This window comes from Terrapene carolina, unplaced genomic scaffold (assembly GCF_002925995.2).
Source record: "Terrapene carolina triunguis isolate 2854851 unplaced genomic scaffold, T_m_triunguis-2.0 Scaffold84, whole genome shotgun sequence".
NCBI lineage: Eukaryota > Metazoa > Chordata > Testudines > Emydidae > Terrapene > Terrapene triunguis.
In genome coordinates this window covers 28,923,243-28,929,242 of record NW_020664435.1, presented here as the reverse complement: position 1 = coordinate 28,929,242, position 6,000 = coordinate 28,923,243, and the positions used below count along the sequence as shown (strand labels likewise).

Here is a 6,000-nt window from a genome sequence, read left to right as displayed (position 1 = left end):
GCTATAATTTGGAGGAGACGGGGAGGTTGCCATTCCCAAGGGAAGGCTTTATAAAATGTCTTAGAAACATGAGCTCTAGCTGCATTCAGTAAGCCCATCTACACTTATTACACTGCTAAACTAAAGTTTAGCAAGAAAAACAGATATTTTTTCTGAGTAACATATTAGTTATATTAGACTCGTGGTTATCTCTAACTATTCACATTGATTTAGGGGTAATTCTGTCTTACTTCCAGACTCTCTGTAGTCTTCTGAAAGAGAAAAAGCTTCCTTGCTCAATAGCCTTCACAAATAATTTGGGTGATTAGCATGCCTGGAGTCAACTTGCCTAAACTCAGAGTCCTATCTAGAAGGAATCCTCAGCTAGGATTTTTAGTGGTTTATTTTAGAACAACATTGGGAATATTGGTTCATGATCAGACACCTCTTTTTCTAGATTTAACAATGTCAGAAGGATGACTGGAGGATTAAAAAAATCAATTCTAGTTTGCAAGTGTCTAAGAAAATGTATATTTGAGTCTAGTATTTGGGTATTAGAGATGTAGAACTTTGTATGTTTTGGCTTTGCTAAAGATCTGCAATAGATGTTAGTGGACACAGATTAAAAAGCTGACTAAAAGTTAGCATCATTTGTATTAAAGCAATTTATAGTGGATAAAGACTTCCCAAGTAAGACACCTGAGACCAAGATGAAAGATGCTTGTAACATTTTGTGCCAGGTTTGTGGCTTTATTCCTAGTTATGATTGCAGAAATCATGCATGAAGGCCATGAATGCATGGATCACCATAGTCAGGTCTGCATCTGAAAGGATGGGTGTACTCTTCTGGATAGTTGTAGGTGAAAATGGGTGGTTTTGTCACCATGGTTATTTGGGCATCTGCTAGCACTGAAGGTTATAAGTCTAAAACTAATCATTCAAAGGAAGGGCTGTGAAAAGCTCCCATCTTGGCTTCAGACCTAAAATTTCCAATTATTTTTTCAAAACAAGTTAAATTAGCAGCTACACAACAAAGATAATAAAAGAATTATATTATTAATTGTGAAACCACAGCAATAAATCACTTTAGTCTTAAAGTAAATCCATTCACTTGTTTAACAGGGGCAAGCCAGGTTTTAGCAGAATGGAAAGCTGTCCTCACACAAAATTTCACTTTAGTTTAATTAAATCGTGCCAACATCACATGCTTAGTTAAACTGGTGCAACCTCTGCATGTAGACAAGTCCTTCTTTTCTGAAGCACAAGGAAAACAAGAACCCTCAATGTTAATTTCATGTTTAGTATGGTAAAATCTCACTCTCCATTTTGGTCTAGATCCTACTTATCTTATTCACACAAATAGTCCCTTTAGTACAATGTCTATAATGCCATGTCTGTTTGTAGATTCTGAGGATGACCAAAAGGAACGTTATTTTTAAGGCAAGAGATTACAGAATGGTGATTTTGAAGAAAGCCACTGATTCTCAAGAGCAGCCATCAAGCCACACAGCCTTGTAGCCCACCGTTCTGTAAATTGCTGAAATGTTTCTGTTTCTGAAGTCTTCTTCTTCAGTTCAATAATGTCTGATGATGATGAAGGCACCAACCTGCATGTTATCTGTTTGATTCCCCTGAAGGGCTGTAGTGTTCTTTTCCTTCTGTGGCTCCTGATGCCTGGTAAAAGGCCAATGATGCATTTTTTTATGGGACCTTATCCAAAGCCCATTAAAATTAATGAAAAGAATCCCATTAATTCAATGTGCTTTAAATCTGGCCCCTGCAATTCCTTTACAATCAGGGAGACAAGGACATATTAGCTTTCTGAGATATTTTGGCATAGACATGAAAAATACAGTGGCTAAAATATTCTAAGCTTTCTTTTCTCACCCAGCTCATTCTTGGGGTTTAAACATAAAAATAAGATTGAAGAGTTGATACATATCTGAAGGGAAAGTGTTCAAGCGACATTACAGATTCCTGTGCGACAGGAGCAAACAAACCAATGGCTTCTTTACAGATCGGTATAATGTAATCCTGTCTCCTTCATGCACATGCTTTTTATTAATCCAGTTTCAAAATGACAGTCTACAGTTTGTGACACTTACAGTAAGTCTTTGTAGATTTGTGGGCTCAGCAAAAGCTTCTAACTGTTTGACCTTCCGTGCTAGCAGATACAGCATGCTGTTGACAGTAACCCTGCTGATAAATTAACATAAATGTCAAGACCAGAATTTTGGGTAGCAATAGGATATAAATTAGATCAATGTTAGAATGATAACTTGTGTGGTATAATTAAACAGATTGGGCCAATTTAATTGCTGACTTACATTAATAGGACTCCATGGGACATAAGTCAGCAAGGAATTTAGCCCACTATATCTACCTCCTTTCTTTAAACCATATTTAAAATGGTTTAGTTCTAGTCTGAATTCAAAATGGGCTTCAAAGCCAGTTTAAATGTAGCCCCACAGTTTATCTATGATTTAACCAGGATGCAGAAATATATAAATCTCCATCTTCTTTGTAAATAGTCCCTTTTAAAAACATATATTTTTTTTAGCACACACACACTCTCTTTTGTTCAGAGCCATTACTATTGCTAAAGGCTCCAGGCTGCCAAGAGATAGTGCTTCTCTCTCAGGGAGGTCCCTTCACTCTTTTTATTGGTTGAGATTGGAAGTCAGGGCGTCCATCTGTTTGGAAGTGCAATTATAATCCAAAGTGCACGACTGTGCTCCAACACCCTTGCAAGATACCCTGTTCACTTAATACATCATGGCATTTTATCGCACTGTCACACATACTCTATGTACGAACACTCTTAGTGATGTATGAGCATTTTGTTTGAACTAATATCATAAGTAAACCGCTTGTTTAGTAAAACAGAACATCCCAAAATACTGATAACCAGCTTGTTGGAGTTTTTCTGCTTCAGAACAAGAAGCCCAAGGAAGGCATTTTCCCTTAGATAAGACTGGCAAAGTGCAATTGGTCTCCAAAAAAGAGCGCATATGGTGTGAAGGTGATGATTTAAAGGCAGAGCAGCCATTGAGGCAAACTGTACTTTTCCATTTCTGAAGAACAGCTTTTGCTCTTCTGTTCCTTCACACATTAGCTGTTTTGAATAGACATATTAACTTTTTAAATTGTGAAAGTAAATAAAAAAGATCATTGCCAAAAAAACACAAAGTTATAAAAATCCCAAAATGATAGTAAACCGCAGTTAACAGAATGAACTGGAATAAGAAAAAATATGTATCAAACATCTGGAATACCATTTCTCAATAACACCTTTCTATTATAGTGTTGATCAATAAGAAATTTAAAATAGAAGCTTTAGCGAAATTATGGCACGTACAAAAAACAAAGCTATTTTTACACCTCCAGAACTCCATCAAAGAAGATTTCTGTAGCTAAATCAACAATTGGCTCAACTATAAATTCATCTTTTTCATTACAATCTGGAGAGCTTTCAAATCTAAATAAGAGTTAAAACCACATAGTAAATGGTATTATTGAATGTGCAATAAGTCAAAGGAGAAGAAGATAGGTAGCAATGGTTACCTTCATAATGAAAAAGTACATTCAATCACATAGTTTAAAAGTAGTCTGTATTCCTGGTGTCTTTTAAAATACATTTCACAGTAAGCTTATTCTTACATAAATTATTTTTTTAAATAGATGATTTTGATGTCATCTGTTTTTCAATGTATTCCTTTAATTTGCAGATACACCATACTTTAAAGTACTTATTGGTCTGAGCCTTGTGGAAATTTTGACCCAGATCTGAACTTTGTGATATGGGACCAGCTCTGCATCACAGCAGAAGCAAAAACTGGTGTTCCATGCAATGTTTTTCTTATTGATCGATCTCTTTGCCTGCTCCATTCACAATGAAAAACAATAACTACGGGCTCTCCAAGTATTGCAACAAGTAGCTGTCATGGCAAATTCAATCTTTGTTGGCTCTTAAGAAAGGCCAACAGGGAGCTCAGAGGGAGAGCATGAGATATGTATGCCCATGATCCCAATAGCACTGGATTGGGAATGCATGGGCCTCCAGAGACAGGAGGGAAGAGGTGCCTCACAGGTCTGGGCGGGGCATTTTGCAGGGTCTACCCACTGCCACCAGCTGTTGAGACAAGAGAAATGAGGATAACCACTTTTCCTTTGATTTTAAAGCCACTTTCTGCTCTAGAGGGCCAAGGTGCCTCAGTGCTTAGTATGTCACACATGCTGCCCTCCTCCATATCCTGTCTCTTGTGTTTGAATTTAGCAAATTGTCACGTGAAGCATTATGGGATATGCCTCATATCTACGGAAAAACTCATTGCAGCCTTACCTATGGGTCATGACCAGCTCCTCCATAATATAGTTAGGATTAGGTGGTAATAATATTTCCACCCTTGAGAGACCATTTTAGGACAGGACATGTTACTTTTGCTGGGAGTGTCATTAATGAAACATATGAATATTGCAGTTCAGCTGTTCCTTTTGGAGTCACTGCACTGTCAGTAGTTTTTCCATTTACTAGGAAAGCAAAGCAGCTCCTGATGACAAGAAATGACAGACCAGAGTGTGTGCTTTCCTCCTGTCCTGCTCCAAGGCCCAATTTGCAATGCTGTGGTGTGATTGTCTGCCCTACCAGAGGCCCCTTTGGAAGGCTAGCTTTTCCATTGTTTCAATGTGTAGCTTCTCTGAAAGCACAGATTTTCAGGCTAGTGACCTGGGAGAAGAAGAGAAGCTGTGCAGAATAAATATTCTGCAGTATCAGCAATTGAAGTAACAACTTGGTTTCAGCTTCAGGGAGGGATAGCTGCAGTAATGCTTCCACCATGTTGCACAAAGGATTAAGTGTTGGATGATATTTGAATCTGATTGTGTCAGTGATATTTGGTGCTTATACATTTCACTTTTATCCTGTGGATTTAAACTTTAGTAGGATCTTTAATATCACTGACTTTGGAGATTTTCCTCTTATACTATTGTCAAAGCCTGATCCAAAGCTCATTGAAGTCAGTTGAGAGATTGTCACTGAATGCAGTGGGCTTTGGACCAGACCTTCCGTGTTTAAATACTGTATTTTCTTTGGTGGAGCTTTCTAAAATATTTTAAATTTGGACCTGGGAAAATCTGGGAAAGCAAATAGTTTATCACCAGAGTAATAACAAAGTATAACAAAGAAACCTACATAAAAACCACTAAGATTATATGATTGGAATAAGAGCTTCTGGAGATGTGGTTCAATAGTACATGGTAGCACTATGGGGTCCATCTTTTCTTTTGTAGTAGCAATACAAAATCGAGTATTCCTTTGATCAGACCTCTCTCATGTCCCATCGTGACTTGTGCAATTGTCTCTACTAGTTTTACTAAATCCCTGCTCTGAATTAGGGAGTGCCAAATGCCAGGGCCAGATTACTAGTAATGTCAAGAAGCAGAAAAATATCATAGACAACTAGACCACACTGACCATCTGATCCTGTTCTCTTCTTCCCTGTAGTCTTTTTGCAGGTGGGAGAGAATGGAGACTAGTTGAAGGATCAGTTATGTCTTTTTTCTACTAACTGGCGAAGGAATGTCAGCATCTAAGGGTATGTCTATACTGCAATGAAAAACCCATAGCTGGCCCATGCTAGTTGACTTGGCTCACAGGGTTTGGGCTAAGGGCTGTTTAACTGCCGTGTAGATGTTCAGGCTGGAGCCTGGGCTCTAGGACCCTGTGAGGTGAGAAGCTCCCACAGCTTTGGCTGCAGACTAAGCCTGACAGTCTTCACTGCAGTTAAATAGCCCCTTAGCCCGAGCCCGAGCCAGCTGGCAAGGGCAAGACAAGGGTGTCTAATTTCAATGTAGACGTACCCTAAATGCGCAGTCCTGAATTTCACTCATGACAGATAGACATGATGCCTGTAGAGTGGTAATTGAGTTCATATTATTAGGTAAATGCAGAATATTAAAATGTGGAATTCTGTTGGAAGAGTTTGAAAATGATTCAGTTTAGTTAGACATAACCCAACTTGT

The 6,000-nt window shown here is 38.3% G+C and overlaps 1 protein-coding gene across 1 annotated transcript in view; it reads left to right on the top strand.

Annotated features, from left to right (window-relative positions):
* Positions 1-6,000, top strand: part of DYNC1I1 (dynein cytoplasmic 1 intermediate chain 1) — a 234,361-nt gene that overhangs the window by 21,360 nt on the left and 207,001 nt on the right. The gene's annotated exons all lie outside the window — the stretch shown is intronic.